The sequence below is a fragment of the Mastigoproctus giganteus genome, chromosome 13 (genome assembly GCF_048544385.1).
Source record: "Mastigoproctus giganteus isolate SK-2022 chromosome 13, ASM4854438v1, whole genome shotgun sequence".
Lineage (NCBI taxonomy): Eukaryota > Metazoa > Arthropoda > Arachnida > Uropygi > Thelyphonidae > Mastigoproctus > Mastigoproctus giganteus.
The window spans coordinates 106,536,506-106,560,157 of NC_143587.1; the positions used below are offsets into that span (position 1 = coordinate 106,536,506).

At 36.5% G+C, this 23,652-nt stretch overlaps 1 protein-coding gene across 4 annotated transcripts in view; it reads left to right on the top strand.

Moving 5' to 3' along the window:
* pns (DENN domain containing pinstripe) overlaps window positions 1-23,652 on the top strand; it is a 371,641-nt gene that overhangs the window by 187,516 nt on the left and 160,473 nt on the right. The gene's annotated exons all lie outside the window — the stretch shown is intronic.

Consider the following 23,652-nt stretch of genomic DNA (forward strand, 5'->3'; position numbering starts at 1 on the left):
TATAATACTTGTCAGGCTGCCAACCACCCATTCATTTTTTATTTATATCTAAGAACTACTCAGAGATGTATCATAGTAGACAATGTAGTAAAATATATTAAAATGAATTTATCAGTTGATTGTATTTATTTAAATATCTTCCTCATGTAGTTACTAAAAAACTACCTAGCTTCCCCCATTCTCCTAATCATCGTTCTAACATAGTTTTCCCTTCATAATTTTCACAAAGAAACCATAAAACTATTGCTGTACCATTAAATTCAGAATTTAATTTGTTCATAAAATGCTGGGTTAAAATTTGAAATGTATGAAGATAAATTTGATTTAATGTTTTAGAATGGTGTTATAAGTGCATTCAGTTAGGTGGTTATTACTTTGAATAAAAAATAACCAGTTTTGCACTGTTTTTATTTTTAAAACCAATGCAAAGCTGGTTATAAAAAGAACACAAAGTTTTTCACTTTGTGTTCTTATAAAAAGAACACAAAGTTTTTCACTTTGTGTTCTTTTTATTGCCACACCTTGCATACAGAATATTTTCTATATATTATAAAGTTTGAAAAAGGTAATAGGTTTGCTTTGTGGGCTCTGTAAATGTGTGATTTTTTTTAGTTTCAAGTACTGGGAAATGCTATGTAATCAAATATTTACAAAAAAATAAGCACAAGAACAATGTGCATTGCGTAAGAAGTATGAGGGGTATTCGAAAATTTCATAGCCTGAGTATGAAAGGGTAGTGGTACAGGGTTAAAATTTTCTGTACTTGAATGTGTAACACTTCAAATAGTAACCCACAAAGTTTCATGCAGTTTCAAAGTCTTTTTTTTAATTACAGGTCCTGAAGTCAATAAAGTTGTGTGAATGAGGAAAGATGGACAAAATCAGTCACTGTGCATTCAATAACAAGTCATCCAGTATTTGGGGGGGGGAGAAGTGACTAATGCCAAAGGCTATTCATGAGGATATGGTTACAGCATTGGGAGAGGATGCCCTTCCAATTCCATGGTTAAGAAGTGGGCAGCAGAATTTAAACAAGGGAGGGAGAGCCTAGAAGATGATTCCTGCTGTAGAAGACCTGTAATGTCCATCACTCCAGAAATTGATATTGTGAATGAACTGGTAATGAGTGATCGACAACTGACAGTTCAATACATTGCCAGCATCTTGAGCATCTCACCTGAACGTGTGTACCACATAATAGATGCTTTCACTATGGATAAGGTATCAGTAAAATCAGTCCCAAAATTGACAGCAAATAAAAACACATGCATTGTCAAATCATGTGAAATTTGCATTATTTTTAAGCAGATTCTTGCAAGGTCTGTGACCATGGAAGAGACATGGTTCCACCACTTTCAGCCAGAGACAAAAGAGCAGTCTGAACTGCAGAAACACAACTATTCTCCAACTCTAAAGAAAGCCAAGTCAATTCCTTCTGATGGCATCAGTTTTTTGGAGCATTGCTAGAGGAGTGTTACCTTCAGAAAGGCCAGACAGTCACAGGGGCATATTATTGCAGACCTTGTGAGGCATTTTCATGAAAACAAAGACACAGTGAGGAAAATTCAGCAAAGGCGTCTCATTCCATCAGGACAATGCACCTGGTTACGTCTATCATTGCCATGGCTGCACTGCATGAGTATGGCTTTGAAATCTTGGACCATCCATATTCTCAGATCTAGCTCCATTGGACTTTCATTTATTTCCTAATTTGAAAAAATACCTGGCTGGCATCTATTTTCCTACCTAACAGTGACATCAGTGCTGCAATGGATGCATTCCTGGAGGCCCAGGAATACATAAAGTATTCTCTTCAAAGTTCTTCAAAACGGGAATCAATGCATTGAAGTATTGGTGGCAAAAGAGTATTGACTCCAAAAGGGACTATTTTAACCTGTTACCAGACTCCTCAAATAAATCATTCATGCTCAGGCCTTGAACTTTTCAAACACCCCTCATGTGAAAATGGTGTAGCATTTCAATAAAGTGAAGCTGATAATGCATTTTTCTTAATGCTTATTTGCATAATTTTGCTTAAAATGTAATCTTCCTCTGAGCTGTGCTGAACATGCAAGTGCATTGTTCTGAAATGTATTTCCTGATAGTGAAATAACAAAAAAAAAATATGGCTATAAATCTGAATTTGAAATTTACTTCTGCTGGATCTGTAATCACATTGAGGAATGATTTGACTGACATTGCAGCTATGAAACATCCTTCTTGCTAGTTATAGATTACTGGCATGTAATACAAAAGAAACTGTAGTGACAATTGCAATTTCATTATGTGGAAAGGTTACAAATTACTTGCATAAGATTAAGCCGGTAATGAAACTATAAGCAGTCTAGTCTGTGTAGAACACAGGTCATCTTACACATTGTTTTCTGTGAAGGCTGATAACCCTCTTATTTGCAGGTTTGGTGACATCATTTTAACCACTAAGTGTGTTTTTTATGAATACCAGAATTAATGCATAAGTTTTGGCCATCTTATTGAATCTTATGCACTCGGCCATATTTTACTGACAGAGACAACATGTCTGAAATTTTTACAAGTTGTGAATGTTTTTATATAGTAATCCATGTGAAAAATATACATAAATTAGTTTGTAATACTTATAATATACACCCTTACTCTTTGCATGTTTTTATTGAGATTTTTTTAAAATTTATATACATTTTGGCACTAATGTAATTGTAGGTTACATATAAGTTTTTAATGTACTTTGCTCTTGGACTTTGTGCATCATGACATGTGTCCGTTGTGCCCTAAAAATAATCAAATCAATTAAACCATGTCAGACATTGTTTAATTTACCTTGAATTGTGTAATGGCTTCTTATTCTGCAATGAACTGTTGATGGTAGAACTCTTTTACTGATTACTTGCAGCTGTTGTTGGACCGGTTGGCAGCTACTGACTGTTCACTGTTGTTTGGCTAGATGTACAGCAGTGTTTCTCAATCTTTTTACTCTCGTGGCACATTTTCCAAAGAAGAAAAATTTCGCGGCACACCTACGTAGTCATAGAAGAAGAAATTTCTAATTAAATAAATAGAACGAAAAATAATATTGACAATTTTTTTTATTTATACTTATATTATATCTGTGTTATGCAAATAATTTTTACAACCAAAATAAAATATTCGGACAATGATGTTAAAATAAAAACGACGCTACTTTTTTTTTTAAGAGTTCGCGGCACACTTGGAAAATTTTGCGACGCACTTTGAGAAACACTGATGTACAGTATAGCAATTGTTAGTAAAGATGTTGTTGTATAATGCTGATCCTAGATTGCTAATTTTCAAAATATTAATCATTTGTGATTTTTTTTTGACAATATTTTGTATGCTTCAGTACACCAATGATATGAGCCACTTTTACAGACTTAATAAAGTATCAATATCAACATGCTTTAATAACAGATTGATTTTCTGCATTTATTGCATTATTACTTATAATTTCATCCACAAGCACTATTTATATGGCAGATCATAAAGTGTACATATTGATCACTTGAAAGTTTGAAAAGCTGAGATTTCTTAAATTATTGAGAATCATCTGTAGCCTTCACTCACAGTAACAGTGCTTTTTTGAAAACTTTGCCAATTTTTTCCATAACTACATATGTGAATTGATATAATATATAATTAAACAACAAACAGATGAGTACTTAAATGGTATTCAAAGTATGGGCAAAAAATTCTAGGACAAATTCTAGTGTCCAAAATAAGAAAAGAAAAGGGCCATAAACATATCTAGCTCTGAATAGTTAGAATTTTGGCTGTTTGAAATTTAAAAAATTGCTATGGGATTTTGAATCTGAAATGCCCTATATAATTAAAAGAATTAAAACAAACATAATCATACCATTGTGGGATGAGCTCATGGTCACTCCTAGTGTCAGTTTATTTTAGGAGTAAAGGAGTGATGGAGTGGTGATTAGGATAGTTTGATTTCAACATTAATTTTAAACAAATATAATTATATAAATGTATAACAAAATAATGTATAGAATTGATCATGGTGTGTCATAAAAACTTAATATCTGCATTTTCCCTCTTTTCATTACATCATTAATCCCTCTACTTCTTAAGTAGATTGTATATAGTGGCGAACATGATTTTATTTTAGTGGTGATAAGAGTATACTGATCTATATATCTGCTTATTCTTTTTTTTTTTTTTTTTTAACCATTTAAAATGACTTGTCCATTTTTTAAAATTCAAAGAGTCAACCCCATAACTGTTCAGAATTGGAAAAATGTTTATATTCTTATTTTGGACTCTAGAATAGTTCCCAGAATTTTTTTTTTCACATACATCTAAATTGTCCTTTATTATAATGATTATATCAATTCATATATAATATATTTTTCTGTAGTGCAAAGTTGAAAGATATTGGATGCTCCATAAATACTTAGCTTTAAAATGTTCCTTTTCAGAAGGCAGGAGTCGAGTTTTTTTAAGTCCAGACTTTGATCTTGAAATTGAATTTCACTTTACAAACGTAGACATTTTATATGCAGTCACAGCATTGTTCACCAGTAAAGTATGCATTCAAGCATTGGTACACCCATAATTTTTTTTATGTTGGATTATCTGTTACACACCACCACCAAACTGATTATCATTACCTCAAGGAAGTTGTTTATAACAGTGACCTTACTATCTAGACTTGGCTGTCAGGAGCATTTCCAAAGATTAATCAGAAGGGGATCTGAACTATGTTTTTGTTTTTTCACTTAGCTGGCTAGGTGTCTCACACCCAGCATTATTACAAGTAATTGTTAAAATTCCAGTCATTTTTTGAAATAGTTTGTTATATTTCAAGTGTTCTTCTACGCTCGTCAGTTCTCCAACCAAGGATCACTGTACATCAGTTTTTCTTCTGGTAGGTTCTCACACTGAAATTCGTAGAATTGATACTATAAAATATCTATTGCTTCATCTGTTTCTTTATTTTCAGTGATACTGAGAAGTACTGGAAACTTGTCAAAAAAGGTTTAAAAGTAGCGCATTCCTATTGATGTAATGTGTATCATTTCAACATTTGTAAGAACATTTTTCAGTAGGAACTTGCATACCATGTAGTTAGGGGCAGCAATAAAATACTTGCATACTGAAAAAATAACAGAATCTTCTCTTATTTTAGACTCTCCATGATCTTGCTAGTTGAACTACCTGTAAGTTAGACTCACGCTTCTGATTTTAGTCTTATAATCACCTTCCAAAATGGAAATGAAAACTTTTATTGGCATAACATATTTACATATCATTCTTCAACATATTAAGGAGTAATGACTTCACTAAGTGGATGTGGGACACATTTGATTGAAGAACTACATTCATATTTTCAAATCTTGACATAACATTTAAAAGGAACTAGCAAAATGCTTTATTCAAAAAAGAAGAAAGGAACATGAATAGTCTTTCATAGAAAAATCATCAACCGTATTTGAACATGAGTTAGTGCCTTTTACTAATGATTGCATGTTGCAATTTTCAATTTCATACCTTTAGAAAGTGGTCAAATTGCATTTCTTCCTTTTAAACTGTATACGAAAATAAAAGAGCAACCAAATCATCCAGTCTGCATGCAGACTGCATCTCTCTAAATTGGAAAAATATTGTTCAAGCTTAACTCTCCATAATCAACTTACAGGGATATATCTTCAAGCTTTATTCAACGAATAGCAACTTAACCTCTCTAAAATAACACCCCTTAATACTCATGCAAATTCTTGCATGGATGTATCATAATGTGACTTATTTCAGAAAAGAGAATTATGACAGTTCAAGATGCTGTATGGTATCTATGAATTGTGTGGATTTCGGAGGGAAGGTGAAAGAAATATGGAATACCTTTAAAGCAATAATCACAGAAGCCATAAACGAAGATATACCGTTAAGAAAATATAGCATGAGGAGGAGGAGGATGCTGAGATTAGCATTAGTAGAGGCATACGATGCAAGAAAGCAAGCTTATGCAGCATTAGCAAAAAAAAAAAAACCCTCCCATTTCACCTGTCCAGCTCAGCCTTGAATTTATTTAGGCTACCATCTTCCACAACAAAAGATGGAAGTCTATTTCACCAATCAACTACCTGCTGGCTAAAGGCAAATTTCTGCACATCTATTCTACAATTCTCTTTCCTCAGTTTGAAACTGTGCCCCCTCAGGTTCTTAATCTGAGCAAGAGGAAGAATCCCATCAGCATTCAGCTTGCTCAACCCATTCAAAGCTTTATACACCTCAATTAGATCACCTTGCAAGTGCCTACTCTCCAGGTGCTGCAATTGGCAGAACTTAAGGCCTTTCTTGGTAAGAGCACACCTTTGTTCCCCCTCGCCAATCTTGTTGCCCTTCTTTGTACTCGTTCTAGCAACTCTACATCCTTCCTAAAATGAGGCCTCCAGACCTGTACACAGTATTCTAGGATGTTGTCTGACCATTGCCTTGTATAACGGGATAATCACCTCCCTGTCCCTGCTAGCAAAATTCCTATATATCATGACAAGATTCCATGACCTGCCCTGACAGCCTGTCTGCACTGCTCAGCAAACTTCATATTTGACTGCACAATTACACCTAGGTCTTTTTCACTTTCCACTTCATTGAGTGTAGTACAGTTGGTACGTTTCTCTTCGGATATTGCTATCCCTATGCAGAACTTTGCATTTGTCAATGTTAAACTTCAGTTGCCACTTGTCAGCCCAGATCCAGTTGGAGTAGCATACTGTCTTTACTGTCGTAACAACCCTGCCAACATTTGTATCATCTGCAAGCTTGGACATTAAACCTGATATACCTTCGATATCATTTATAAATATACAAAACAACAATGGGCTCAACACTGAACCCTGGGGAACTCCACTAATAACATTTTTCCACGAAGAGCAGTGTCCATTGATTACCACTTTCTGTTGTCTCCCACTCAACCATCCCTTTATCCATAGTAGCAACTTACCCTTAATGTCATACGTCTCCAATTTGTATAGCAGTCTTCCATGTGCAACAGTATCAAATGCTTTCCTGAAATCCGAGTATATTATATCAAAATTATTTTGGGCATTCAGTTCCTTTGTGAACACATCATAGTATCCAATCAAATTGGTCAGACAAGACCTCCCTTTAACAAACCCATGCTGTGTCTTAACTATTACTGCAGTCTTGTATAGATGATCCTGCAATGCTTCTTTAACCAGTGATTCCATTATTTTCCCCAGAACAAGTTAAACTTACAGGTCTATAGTTACTTGTGTCACCTTTTGAACTCCCTTTGTGAATTGATGATACATTTGCACACCTCCAGTCCATGGGGGACCTCCCCTAAGTCTAAGGTAACTCGTAATTATGGCTAAGGGTTTGCTTACTTCCTTTGCTGCCTCCTTTAATATAACTGGATAGATCCCGTCCACCTGGGGTAGTAGTAGTGGCTTGTGATGCAAGAAAGCAAGTTTATGAGCTTATGCAGCATCAGCCAAAAAAAAAAAAAAAAAAAAAATCACACCATTCCCTCCAAATGCCTGTCCAGTTCCTCCTTAAATTTATTCAACCTATCAACTTCCATAACGACAGATGGAAGTTTGTTCCAGCAATTAACCACCCGCTGGCTAAAGGCAAATTTCCACACATCTATTGTACATCTGTCTTTTCTTAATTTGAATTTATGCCCCCTTAGGTTTAATCTGAACAAGTGAAAGGATCCCATCAGAATTCAGCGGGCTCAACCCATTCAAGGCCTTATACACCTCAATCAGATCACCATGCAGGTGCCTAGTCTCCAGCCACTGCAATTTGCAGAACTTAAGCCTCTCTTGGTAAGAGGATCCCTTCATTCCCCTCACCAATCTTGTTGCACTTCTCTGTACACGCTCAAGTAAATCTACATCCTTCCTAAAATGAGGCCTCCAGACCTGTGCGCAGTACTCAAGGCGTGGCCTGACCATTGCCTTATACAGAGGGACAATCACCTCCTTCTCCCTGCTATCAAAATTCCTATATATCATTGACAAAACACCATGACCTGCCCTGGCAGCCTGTCTGCATTGCTCAGAAAACTTCATATCTGACTGCACAATTACTCCCAGGTCTTTTTCATTTTCTACCACCTTAAGTGTAGTACCACACAGTTGGTATGTTTCTCTGGGGTTACTTCTACCCGTATGCAGTACTTTGCATTTGTCAAGGTTAAACTTCAGTTGCCACTTTTTAGCCCATCTGCCCAAATTATTTAGATCCTGTTGCAGTAGCACACTGCCATTACTGTCATTAACAACCCTGCCAACCTTTGTATCATCTGCAAACTTCGACATTAAGCCTGATATACCTTCATCAATATCATTGATAAATATACAAAACAACAGTGGACCTAACACCGAACCCTGTGGGACTCCATTAATAACATTAATCCACGAAGAGCAGCACCCATTGATTACCACCCTCTGTCTTCTCCCACTTAACCATCCTTTTATCCATTGTAGCAACTTACCCTTAATACCATTCTGCTCCAATTTGTACAATAGTCTTCCATGCGCAACAGTGTCAAAAGCTTTCCTGAAATCCAAATATATGATATCAAAATTATTTTCTGCATCCAGTTCCTTTGTAACCATCATAATATCCTATCAAATTTGTCAGACAAGACTTTCCCTTAACAGACCCATGCTGTGTTTGAATTGTTGCTGCAGTCTTGTCTAGATGATCCTGCAATGCATCTTTAACCAGTGACTCCATTATTTTACCCGGAACAGAAGTTAAACTAACTCGATAGACAGGATCTATCCAGCTTTTTTATGTTTAACTTCAATTTCTCCTCCACTTTGCTCTCAGTTATTACAAAATCACTTAGCACCCTCTTAGAGTTTGAACTTTGGCACTCCCCTCATTGAATAACTCCTCATTTGTGAATGTAGATGCAAAATGCTCATTGTTTATCAGCTACTTCAGCATGATCATCAATAGTCAACCCATCTATGTTAAGTGGTCCTATCTGATTCATCCAGTTTACATAAGTAAAGAATTCTTTTCATCTTTTGCCTCGATATCAAGTGGACCAATCTGATTCATCCCCTTCCTTCTAGAGTTTACATAAGTAAAGAATTCTTTTCATCTTTTGCCTCGATATCAAGTGGACCAATCTGATTCATCCCCTTCCTTCTAGAGTTTACATAAGTAAAGAACTCTTTGATTTCTCGTAATCTGCCTTCGCCTGCCTGACCTCCTTTGTAATTTTGTTACAGACCAGTTTATATCTATCATAGGCTTCTGTGTCACATGTTAATTTATATGTATCCCATGCATTTTTCTTCTCTATCACATGTCTAATTAGTTCATCTGCATTCCATTTAGACCTAAATCTTGAACAATATTTCTTTGTTGGTATGAAAAGCCTGGTAGCTTCCAAGATTAATTCTTTGAATGCTTCTCATTTTGAATTTGCTGTTGGTAACATCATCAGTTGGTTTCACCTTATAGAATTCAAATACTGTCTCAGACCATCGTAGTCACTTTTACAAAAGTGAAAACCCTTCCCTTAACCCTTGATGGTAGTTACCTCTGAGTAAATCCTCTTCAGCACACTGTGATCACTGTCACCTAGTGGGTTCCTTTATCTGCAGATTCTTGATGCATGAAGAATCACTACTGATAATCAGATCAAGAGTATTACTCCCTCTAGTTGCCTCTCGAACATGCTGCTGTAGAAAACAATCATCCAATAAATCCACAAAAGTCTTGCTAGTGTATGAGTGACCAACCAACAAATTCCAGTCAATATCTGGGAAATTAAAATCCTCCATTATAAGACATTCTAATTTACTGGCCCACTCTATTTCTCTGCACAATTGTTCCTTATACTCATCAGATTCATTAGGCCTATAACACACCTACTCATTTTTCCTTTCCCAGTGCTTATGTCACACTAAACAGACTCAACATTGAATTGTCCACCAACATCAATTAGATGCACTTCCTTAGATTTTGTTTCTTAACTAACAGCACAACCCCTCCTCCCTTCCTGTTCTGTCTATCCTTTCTGTACACATTGTACTCCCCAAATTCCAATTCTGCATTCCTTATATCTGTATGAAACCATGTCTCTGATATCTCAACAATATCTGCCTTTGATATTTTGACCAGCACTTCAAATTCATCAAATTTATTTACTAAACTCCTAGCATTAGTGTACACACAAGTATACTTGCATGTGTTCTTATTCTTAGTTACCTTAACACAGCCCATGTATTTACTTGTTCCACCATGATTCCCAGCATTCCTGGAAATATCCATTACCTTGCTTTCCAGGCTACTGCTCATTCTAATAGAAACAGTGCAAGAATCACTTTTGCTTCTGACTGCGGCCACTGTTAACCTTTTTAGTCTGTGTATCCCCCTCAAGCTAGCAGTTTTCTGACCCACCTAACACTGCCTCGATAACATCCGCAAATATTCTTACACCCTTTCTACCCCCATCCCTGTAGAAGCAGGCTTTCCTGTCAACAAGCACAGACCAGGCTCCTTGAGCCTTGCACAATCTCTCCAGGGCAGAATTGATCGACAAGGCTCTCATCATATACTCCCTCCTATTGTGTCTGGGCAGAATTGCTGACACTTTCACATTCAACCTTAACTCGCAACTTTTTTCAAAATTGACCTATACTCGTTGAGTAAATCTGCAGATCTCTTTCTCTTAATGTCATTTGTTCTAACGTGTACAATAATATCACCTTTTGTGCCCTTAAAAGATATCTGCTCTACGTCATTAACTTTTGCCCCTGACAGACATACCCTGGTCCTGTTCCACCTATCCTTCTTGCATAGTATATTCTCAGTCTCCCTGACAATAGAGTCACAAATAATAACTAGTTCCATTTGGACCAGCAGCCGACCGGGCTAGCCGAGTGGGTAAAGTACCTACCCGGCAACCCAAAGGTCGCGGGTTCGATTCCCGCCTCGGGCTTGGATCAAAGTACTGCAAAAACCTTGGGAGGTGCAATATGGCCACAGAAGCCGATGCGCCAATAACTACCAAATCAAAAAAAAAAAAAAAAAAAAAAAAAAATTGGGACCAGCGCATTCTGTCTTGGAGATTGCTTCTGTGTTGCCTGATGCACAGAAGTGAGCTCTGCTGTTGAGCTGGGCAGCTGAGAGCTTGATGGGCCCCTCATTAATTTCTTTGAGGGCATTTACCCTACACCTCAAGCTCTCATAGATGCCCATCAGAACACTGGCTTGGTGCATAATTTCTTGACACTCTAGACACCTAGCACACACAAAGGCATCCTCCTTGGCTAGATCATGTCCTAGATACATGAGCCATCAGCCAAAAAAAAAAAAAAAAAAACTGTACAGTTCACCTATCCATATACCCTCCAAGAATTTGTCTAGTTCTTCCTTGAAATTATTCAACCCATCCTCTTTCACAACAACAGGTAGAAGCCTGTTCCAACAATCAACCACCCACCAACTGAAAAACTTCCTCACATTTTTTCCTGCAATCATACTTCCTGAACTTGAATTTATGCTCCTTCGTGTTCAGTCTCAGCAAGTGAAAGAACACCATTAACTGTGCTTACTCAATCCATTCAAGGCTTTAAACACTTTAATTAGATCTCCCCGCAGATGCCTAGTTTGAAATACTGCAATTTGCAGAACCGAAGGCTTTCTAGGTAAGAGCACCCTTTTATTCCCTTGGCCAGTCTAGTTGTCTTTCTCAGCATTCCTCTGAGCAACTAAACTGGCCAAGGGAATAAAAGGGTGAATCAATATCGGTGAAGCCGCTCAGCAGATCTACATCCTTCCTAAAGTGAAGCCTCCAGACATGTATACAGTACTCAAGATATGACCTAACCACGGCCTTATACAAAGAGATAATCACCTGCTTATTCTTGCTGGCAAAATTATTTCTGTATATCATTGACAAAACCCATTGATGGGCCTCGCAGCATGTCTGCATTGTTCAGATAACTTCAGATAGCAAGGGCACATGATGCAAGAAAGCAAGCTTATATAGCATCAGCAAAAAGAAAAAAAAAAACCCTTATTTCACCTATTTTCCAAATGTTTATCAAGTTCTGCCTTGAATTTATTTAAGCTATCAACTTCTGCACATCTATCCTACAACCGTCTTTCCTTAATTTGAATTTATGCCCTCTCAGGTGATTATTCCGAGCAAGAGGAAGAATCCCATGAGCATTGAGCATGCTCAAACCATCCAAAGCTTTATACACCTCAATCAGATCACCTCGCAAGTGCCTAGTCTCCAGACACTGTAATTTGCAAAACTTGAGCCTTTCTTTGTAAGAGCAACCCTTTGTTCTGTTCACTAATCTTGTTGCCCTTCTCTGTACTCATTCCAACAGCTCTACATCCTCCTTAAAATGAGGCCTCCAGACCTGTATACAGTACGCAAGGTGTGGCCTGACCATTGCCTTATACAAGGGGATAATCACCTCCTTATCCCTGCTAGAAAAATTCCTGTATATCATTGACAAGACACCATGAGCTACTCTTGCGGACCATCTGCACTGCTCAGAAAACTTCATATCTGCCTGCACAATTACCCCCAGGTCCATTTCATTCTCTACTACTGTCAGTGTGGTACCACAGAGTTGATACATTACTCTGTGATTACTGCTTCCCATATGTAGTACTTTACATTTGTCAATGTTAAACTTCATTTGCCATCTCTCAGCCCATCTGCTCAACTTTTCTAGATCCTGTTGCAGCAATGCACTGTCATTAGTGTCATTAACAACCCTGCTGACCTTCGTATCATCTGCAAACTTGGACATTAAGCCTGACATACCTTCATCAATATCATTTATAAATACAGAAAACAACATTGGACCCAACACTGAACCCTGAGGAACTCCACTAATAACATTAGTCCACGAAGAGCAGTGTCCATTGATTACTACTCTGTCTTCTCCCACTCAACTATCCCTTTATCCATAGCAGCAATTTGCTTTCAATGCCACACTGCTCCAATTTGTGCCACAGTATCAAAGCCCTTTCTAAGATCCAAATATATGATATCAAAGTTATTCTTTGCATCCAGTTCCTTTGTGATTACATCATAGTATCCAATCAAATTAGTCAGACAAGACTTCCCCTTAACAAACCCATGCTGTTTCCGAGCTATAACTGAAGTCTTGTCTAGATGATCCTGTAATGCTTCTTTAACCAGTGCCTCCATTAATTTCCCTGGAACAGAAGTTAAACTAACAGGTCTGTAATTACCTGTGTCTCTCTCTTTGATCCTCCTTTGTGGATTGGGGTCACATTTGCACATTTACAGTCCATGGGTACCTCCTCTGAGTCCAGGGAAGCTCTCATAATTATGACTCGCCGACCGGGTAAAGTGCTTGCCTGGCAACCCAAAGGTCGCGGGTTCGATTCCCGACTCAGGCTTGGATCAAAGTACTGCAAAAACCTTGGGAGGTGCATTATGGCCACAGAAGCCTATGCGCCAACAACTACCAAAAAAAAAAAAATAATAATTATGACTAAGGGTTTGCTTACTTCCTTTGCTGCCCCTTTAATATAACTGGATTGATTCTATCCACCCCAAGTGCCTTATGTTTATTTTCAACAATTTCTCCTCCACTTTATTACAAGATTATCTAGCTTACTGCCAGGGTTGAATACACCTCTGGCATTCCCCTCCCTGAATAACTCCTTATGTGTGAATGTAGATACAAAATATTCATTTAGTTTGTTAGCCGCCTGAGCAGGATCATCAACAGTTGAACCATCGGTATGAAGTGCACCAATCTGATTCGTCCCCTTCTAGAGTTTACATAAGTAAAGAACTCCTTGCTGTTTTTCTTTGCATGCTTTGCCAAAGATTTCTCGTAATCTGCCTTCGCCTGCCTAACCTCCTTTTGTAACTTGGTTACAGGCCAGCTTATATATATATATATATCATAGGCTTCTGTGTCACATGTTAATTTATATGTATCCCATGCATTTTTCTTCTGTCACATGTCTAATTAGTTCATCTGACATCCATTTAGGCCTAAATCTTGAACAATATTTCTTTGTTGGTATGAAAAGTCTAGTAGCATTCCAAGATTAATTCTTTGAATGCTTCCCATTTTGAATTTGCTGTTTGTAACATCATCATCAGTTGGTCCCACTGTATAGAATTTAAATACTGTCTCAGACCACTGTAGTCACCTTTACGAAAGCAAAAACCCTTCCCTTTATATGTGACTTCATAATGACTGTACAATTATGCCCGGGCCCTTTTCATTTTCCGCTACCCTGAGTGAAATACTCAGGGTAGCGGATAACGAGCTTCTCTCAGTGAGCTACTCTGGCAGTAATCACAGAGTTAATAAGTTACTCTGTGATTACTGCCACCCATATGCAGTATCTTGCATTTGTCAATGATAAACTTCGATTGATATTTCTCAGCCATTCTGTGTAATTTTTTTACCTATTGTTGCAGCAGCATACATTCATTACTGTCAATACCCACTCTGCCAACCATTGCATCATTTGCAAACTTAGACATTGAGCCTGATATGCCTTTGTCAATATCATTAATAAACACAAAAAAAACAACAATGGGCCCAGCACCCACCCTGGAAGGCTTCTAATAATATTGCTCCATAAAAAACAGTGGCTGTATGTAATCACTGTCTTCTCCCACTCAACCATCTCTTTATCCATCACAGTAACTTGTCCTTAATGCCACAGTGCTCCAATTTGTACTGCACTCTATTGATAACTATATTAAATGCTTTCCTGAAATGCAAGTTATTTTTTGCATCTAGTTTCTTTGTTACGCATCGTAGTATCTAATCAAATTGGTCAGACAAGACTGCGACTACATTATAAATGTATTCCTGTCCAGATGGTCCTCCTGTAATTACTCATTTCATCCTTTGAATCCCCTTTGTGAATTGGAGACACATTTGCACATCTCCAGTCTATAGGGACCTCTCCTGAATTTAGAGATACTCTCATAATTATGGTTAAGGGTTTGCATACTTCTTTTGCTGCCTCTCTTAATGTAATTGGATAGATCCCATACATATACAGAGGCATCTGTTTGATACCGGGGTTGTATGTTTAATTTCAATTTCTCATCCATTTGCTCTCCATTATTACAAAATCATTTAATTCCCTGTTAGATTTTGATGAATACCTGGCATTCAGATCCCTTAAGAATTCCTCATTATGAACATAGATGCAAAATACCTACTCAGTTTGTCAGTAACCTGAGCAGCATCATCAACAACAGTTAAACCATCAATATCGAGTGGACCAATGTGATTCATCCCTTTCCTTCTAGCATTTACATATACAGCGTACCCCTGCTTTACGGTGGGCTCTCCATTCACTATACAATATGTGGTAAGTGCTGGTTGTTGTAATCCCGTTTGTAAATTGAATTTTGATTCTATTAAACGGTGGCTCTGATAAGCAACAAAAGGAGGAACATTATCTACAGGGTATAAAAGTAAAGCTATAAAGCACAAATTTACACTTTATTACCTTGCCAATTAAGAAAATTAAATAATGTGAAAATCGGAAGAATATTTTCCACGGGTTAGCAAAATTAAAATAAGTTTATGCTTACGTACATGTCTTAATTAATACTATAATAAGTACATACTAACTCAGTGGTTTTCAACCTTTTTTTAATAACAGCACCCCTACTCAATTTTCTCTCTCTCTCTCTCTCTCTCTCTCTCTCTCTCTCTATATATATATATATATATATATATATAGAAAATTATTTTTAATACAGAAGTAAGAGTATTGCTGTTCTTTTTCATAATTTAGGTGGATGACCTCTGAAGAAGACACAGAAATTATGAAAGATACTGCAATGCTATTTCTACTTTGGTCGTTCTTTTCAATAATCTGCTATTTCTATTTTCGTTCTTTTCAAATTTTGCATTTTTCAAAATTCGCACTTTGTTTATAACGTTACTCTTTTCCGTTCTTCCCCCCTTTATTCAACATACATCGCTCCCAGGGTACACGGTATTTTCATTATTAGCATAAGTTAAATTAAAGATTTGCACATAACATTAAAAAAAAAAAATAATAATAAAATAATTTTCTATATATACATTATGGTTGTAGGGTACCTTTGCTCTTGCAGTGTCCCTGATCCATAATTCATATCATTGATATTCCATTTTATCTCTATTCAAATTCAAATCCATTTTCTTTCTTTACTTAATTTTAATTTTTATTCATAATTATATATATATATATATATATAGAGAGAGAGAGAGAGAGAGAGAGAGAGAGAGAGAGAGAGAGAGAGAGATAATAATTATTTTATTCTTAATAAATAATAATTTTATTCTTTATATAGAAGTTCTAAGTAAACATCAATTATAGATCACTTCAAAATTAAAAAGATACTATAAAATGATTTTTATAATGAAATAAACATATAAATTAAAAAATAATAAGTTTAAGTAACTTAAACCCAAATTACGTGGCACCCCTGGAATGTTGTTGTGGCACCCTGGTTGAAAACCACTGTACTAACTAATTGTTATTTCCGTTCACTGACTTTTAAATTTTACAACACAAAAATAAAAAAGATAAGCAATCAATAACCAAGAACATAGCACTCACAAATTACAACTAACATGATACGTGCAAGTGAGATACGGAGTAACAAGTTTACAAAGCTTAAAAAAATAGGACTGAAATAGGACTCTAAAAATTTGTTTTTTATATGATTGGAGGTTTCATGGAAAGGGAAACACATTTCACTATAATAACATAAACACCCACAGAATTCCAGCTATCAGTAGTATTGCAAATGCAATAAGATCGCACTAATAGAAAAGACCTATAAATCGGAAACTGCAAATTGTTTTTGTTTTGTGGTCGTGACCTCCAGAAATATAAAGGCATTCAAAATTGATTCTTTTAACTGAACATATGATAACAATGAAAGTGTAGTGCATGTTAATGATTTGAATTGGTTTTCTGAAATTTAATTCTTCTATAAAGTAGCTGGTTCTACTAACCAGTGACCATGTTAGGAGGCACCTACTCATTTCACTTTACAATGGGCTTGACTTACAGTTGTCTCCGACTAGACCACGTGGTCCTTCCTCTTAGCCAATAGCAGCCTTTGTAAACAATTGACTTTTGTTTTTTCATCCTTTAGTTGAAGTGGTTTTTTTTTTTTTTTTTATTAATATGTACAATTTCCATTATAAAAATTACCTTTTAGAGAGATAAATAGCTTAGTTATATAGCAAAAATTTCGAACTTACGAGGTCTTGGAACTAATTACCAAAAAACTGTTATTGGGTTCACATTACAATATTTTCATAATACGATAGTGTCTCTGGAATGGATTAATATCGTGAAGTTGGGGTTCACTGTATAAATAAGCCTTTGCTGTTTTTCTTTGCATCCTTACCAAAGATTTCTTATCTGCCTTGCCTAACCTCCTTTGTGACTTATTATAGACAGTTTATATCTATCATAGGTTGTGTATTGTCTGATAATTTATATGCGTCCATGCACTTTTCTTCTCTACCTCAAGTTTCATCAGTGTATCTGACATACATTCTGGTCAAAACCTTGAACTATATTTCTTAGTTGGTATGAAAAGCCTAGTTGCTTCTACGATTATTTCTGAGTGCTTCTCATTTAGAATTTGTTGTTGGTAATATCATTAGTTGATCCCATTGCACAGAATTTAAAACTGTCTATGACTACTGTAGTTTCCTTTAGAAAGCAAAACCCTTTCTGTTTATCCTTGACGGTAGTTGTTTTTAATTAAATTCCACAGTAGTTCAATGTGGTCACTGCCACTCAGTGGGTCCTTTACCTGCAGATTCTTAATGCCAGAAGAATCACTGCTGATAACCAGATCAAGAGTATTACTTCTTCTTGTTGCCTCTGTCATTCTGCTGTAGAAAACAGCCATCCAAGAAATCCACAAAAGTCGTACTAGTCTGTGAATGACCAACCCACAAATTCCAGTTATTTGGCAAGTTAAAATCCCCCATTATGAGATCTTCTGATTTGCTGACCCACTCTATTTCTCTGAATAGTTGTTTGGTGTAATTACCACAGCCATTAGGCCTATAAAACACACTCCTCCATTTTTATTTACCCATTGCTTATATCACACCAAACTGACTCAACATTGCACTTTGTCACCCATGTCAACTGGATGCCTTAGATTTAATGTGCTTCTTAACTAGGAGCATAACCACTCCACCTCTCGTGCCCTGTCTGTCCTTCCTGTATACATTGCACTCCCCATATTCAAATTCAGCATCACTTGTGTCTGAGTGACACCATGTTTCCACTATTCCTACAATGTCTGCATTTGATGACTTAACCAGAACTTCAAGTTCATCAAATTTATTTACAATGCTCCTTCCATTCGTGTACATGCACATGTTGTTACTCTTAGTTACGCTAACACAGCCCATGTATTTATTTGTTCCATGATGACCCACAGCAGGGCGTGAAGTCCACACTCTCGCTTTCCAGGCTGCTGCATGTTACTATAGTAGCAGTGCAAGAATCGCTTTCACCTCGGCCTGTGACTCTTAAGCTATTAGTCTGTGTATCCTCCCACTCTAACAGTTTTCTGACCCACCTCTCCCTGCCTCGATAGCATCAGCAAATATTCTTGCACCACTTTGGTTTAAGTGTTTTCCATCCCTGATAACAAGTGCAGACCAAGCTGTGAAAAATTCTACCCTATGATCCTTGCACATTCTCTCCAGGGTTGAATTGAATAACAAGGGATGTACTCCCTTCAATTGTGTCTGGGCAGAATTGAACACACTTTCAAATTTAACTCTAACTCAACTTTTTTCAACATTGACCCGTACATGGTAATTAAGACCTCAGATCTCCTACTCTTAATATCATTAGTGTCAATGTGTACAACAATTTCACCTTTTGTACCCTTAAAAGATGATATCTACTGTGTCATCTATTCCTGCCCCTGGCAGACATATCTTGGTCCTTTACCACCTATCCTTTTTGCACAACATATTTCCCATATCCCAGACAATAGAGACAATAACTAGCTCCTGTAGGACCAGTGCATTCTGCCTTAAAGATTGCCGCTGAGTTGCCCGATGCACAAGTGTGAGCTCTGGCATTGAGTTGGGCAGCTGAGAGCTTGATGAGCCCCATTTTAATTCCTTTGAAGGCATCTACCCTACTCCTCAAACTCTCATAAACGTCCATCAGAATGCTGAGTTGGCACCTAATTTCTTCACACTCTCTGCACCCTTGATTGAATCATATCCTGTTCCAGAAAGGTCTGTAAACACAATTGCACATTTTGTTGGGCTGTGATATTTTGGAGAATCGGCCCCTTCAGTTCTCCCTGAACCACCACACTCCCTCTACTGTGTCCTTTGCGATGCTGCTCCACTCCGTGGCATGATTTCTGTTTAAATACAATTTATTTGATTAACAATGGACATTAATAAAATCAATAAATTTAACTAATTGACAGTACTACTAAGCTAGTAGATTCCTAAATGCAGTGATATGTCTTATGCTATCAAGTTCAAATATATGTTATGCTGTACCATTACAATCGCAGTGTTAATTAGTTATATCCTTAATAAAAAGTAAAGTTCCTTTGCTAAACACAAAAGGATATGTACCGAACAAGTGATTAAAACCTTTGAGCTACTTATTTATTACAATAAAGTCCTGGTATTCCACTGCACTTCACATTATGTGCTACAATATTCCTACCAAAACGCCGATACAGTAGCGGTATGAATAGTAAGTAAAATAAGCTAACGAACGTGACTATGATTATATAAATTATTTGTAAAACACAATTTAATATGTTAATTAATCAAAAAAATGGTAAAATTTTCTCAAAATTCTACTTCCTGGCACTTATAATTTCATACACAGTAATAGAGAAGAAAAATATGGCATTGAAAAGTTACATAGCAATGAAAAGTACTGATGCGACAACAGCTACAAGTTGATCTTCAGTAGCACCACAGAAAAGGTCAGGGTAGCCAGGGTTGAGTTTGAGAAAGCACTGGCTAGTGGGGGGGGGGGGGGGCAAGGAGTTTTTTGTGTATGTGAACAGAAGTAAGAAGAAAACTAATCAAATCGAACCCTTGTGTACAATGTGTGGGAAAGTCTTAGACAATCCAGCTAATGTCACTGATGAATTGAATAAGTACTTTGCATTGATCGTTATTGATGAAAGACCCTTCCTTGTGAGGAGAGTCTGTGCGAGTTAGGCTGGAAAGCATGAAATTAACAATATTGAAATGTCAGAGATTATTTATTAGGGAAAACTTTTAAACCTGAAAGCAGGCAAGGCTCCTGGCATGATAGTATGTACCCAGTAATTTTGAGGGAGGCAGCCGGAGAGTACCTTGAAAGATTGCGGTTAATTATGGTGGAATCATTGGACTTGATAAAGATTCCTTTGGATTGGCAAATTGCCATTGTTATTGGTAACTGTATACCAGTTCTTCTGACTTCAATCTTAGGGAAATCCAGTGACATTTAGATGGAAATGGCATTCTGAAGGACACACACACAACATGGTTTTGTTAAGGAAAAAAATCATGTTAAACTAACCTGGCAAGTTATTTTGACTCTTACACATGAGCTGAATGTATAGAACAGTTTCAACATATTTTATTTGGATTTTATCACAGCATTTGGCTCAGTCCCTCATGAGAGCTTACTGTATAAATGAACATGTTAGGATTACTAGCAAGATTTTAAGATGGATTGAAGGGACTGCAGAGCAGATGGCAGAGGGTTGTGATTGTGTAATGTCAGAAGGGAGGTCTTTAAGGATTGGTTCACTGTTGTTTCTGATTTTCATAAACAACATTGACACAGCTATAGAGGGCATGATGTAAAAGCCATTAATGATCAGTGCCAAGCAACGTTCCTTCAAGATGACCTGAACAGGCTTCAAGGGTGGTCAGAAAAGTGGCAGCTGTTTTAGTGCAGCAAAATGCAAGGTCTTACTTACACTTGGGAATGTTAATTCCAAGATAACTGGTGCATACTTGGTGGGGGTTGAATTAAAAACAGGAGGAAGAAAGGGATCTAGGACTTGTTATGTAGGTAGATATGAAGTTCTCTGAGCTGTATCAGGCCCCCATTAAGAAGTAAATTCTAAAACATCAGTGCCATCCTTCAGGAAGCAGGGAACTGAGTGGCAAGAGGCAATAATCAGGCAACTGTGCCAAGATTTCTATTAAACATACAAAATAACAATATTTATTTCTCACAGGGTGAAAACAAACTTTTATAATAAATGAATATATTTACATAGAAAAGCCTACTCTTTCACATGGGTATGATATGTGGTTCGTATAAACAAGTACTTTATATAAATTGAATTTGTATTAACAAGATTTTACTGTAGTAGTCTTGCATTATTACAGTGGCATGGCAGCTTTTGATGAGGGGAAAAAAAACCATAATATAAAATGCCCAAGTTAAAAAAAAAATGTCAGTCTCACTGAGCTGACAATTTATAATAAAGATATCATATAAAGAGGTGACTATGGCTAAAGCAGTTGACGTTCAACCAGCTATTCTGATGGTTTCATCAGTGTGATTAATGGAATAACATATACATGTAAATTAAGTGTCTGTGAATATAAGTTTATGGATTTTCAAGAATACATTGCATAACATGATACGTGGATGGAACAGTTGTTTAAGTTTAAATTTTTGGTGGCTGAAGCCAAAATTCTAATCCTTAACAACTAAAATCAAAAACTGCAGTGTAAAAACCATTATTTAATAATAATACAGCCACTCTCCGACTTACGTAAAGGTTGTTTTCTGCAGAACTCTATGCAAGTCGGACTTTCCCTAAAGTCTTATGCAGCAGTTGCAACTATGCGCACTGAATTTGATTGAAGCAAAAAAGAAATGTTTGGCAAGCGTGTAAATAGAATTATTTATTCAATTTTTTTATCTCATGTGCAGGAAAAATTTTGAAAGTACAAAAATTACAAAAGTGTGCAATTACAAAAATTTTACTTTAATTTTGTGAAAATCAGCATGATGTTTGAACCTAATAATCCACCCATTGCTTTTCCACAAACTTGGCTTGGGGTTTGCCATACCGCCGATGCAATAGATTTGCATAACGGTGGTCCTTATGCAGTGAAAAATAATAAAACAGAAAGCTTAGTACTCGCATGTCCAAACCACACCACTGACAAAACAATAGTTGAACTGAAAATATATAGAATCAAATCTTCATAAATACTTTTTGCTTTTGCTTGAATGGCCATTAGACTCAGGTGCACTTGGCTTCTGAATCTGATTTTCCATCCATATTATTAATAGCTTTCCCATCTTCGATATAGCACCTGAATGCTGTTTTGTGAGCACTGTCAAGCTTAAATGTGTTGATCCTTTAACATGTTCTTTTATACGTGCACTGACCTTTAAAATAGTATTCACTGATGAAGCGTGAGACCCAATTCCTGTGCAATAGATGACAAACTTTGTCCTGCTTGTTACTTCTTAATCATTTTCATCTTCATTTCTAAATCAGTTTTGTTTGGAATGACAGATGAAAGTAGATTTAAGAATGAAATAAAATGTTATATTAAGTTTAAATTGTGGTGGCTGAAGTCAAAGTTTCCTAGCACTGCCAGCACTTGCACTTTCCATTGGTCGCTTTCCCTTCATTATTGTAATAAGTAAATAGGAATGAAGAGAAGATTCTGAAAATTGTTTTTTTTTTTATATGATTGAAGATTTTGATGAAGGAAAAACACATTTCACCATGAACACCCACACAATTCCAGTTATCGGTATTATCATAAATGCAGTAAGATAGTTTACTATCTGCTTATAATAGATTTCACTAACAGAAAAGCTCAAACCAGAAAGTGCAAATTGTTCTTGTTTTATCGTCATGACCTCCAGAAATGTGCTTCAGAAAAAATATAAGTATGAAAGTGTAGTGCGTTTTCCGGCCGTACCATATAGCCTTTCTTCCTCTTAGCCAATAGTAACATTTGTAAACATGTTGGCCACGTGTTTTGTTTTTACATCCTTTGGTTAAGTGATTTTTGTGTTGTGTTTATCTGACATAAATTTATGTGAAACTTTTGCAATTTCCTTTATAAAAATGAACTTTTAGAAAGTTAAATAGCTTGGTTATATAGCAAAAATTTCAACTTATGAGGTTTTGGAATGAATTACAGAAAAAAAAAAAAAAAAATGCGTTATTGGGTTCACATTATGGTATTTTCACAGTACCTTCATTTATTCCTACAGGATGCAAAATAAGTTTCCATATATATATATATATATATATATATATATATATATAGAGGGAGTTTCAAAAGTGATGGTCAATAATTTAAAGGTGAACTATACAGAGTTGGGATCCATCACTGACTTGTTTCTTTAGGTTAGGTTTTGCTTATTCTCTCTCTCTCTCTCTCTCTCTGAGATGTAGCAGGCATACAAGTACTTGTGAAAGGATAGTCAAGATGGAAAGAGGTTACAGCAATGAAGAGTATGCAGACATGCACTTCATGTATGGTAAAGCTAACAGCAGTGCACTTGAGGCTGCACGTTTGTACCGAGAAGCATTTCCCCGCCGAAGGTTGCCCAACAGGCACACATTCATCAGGGTACATCAACGCC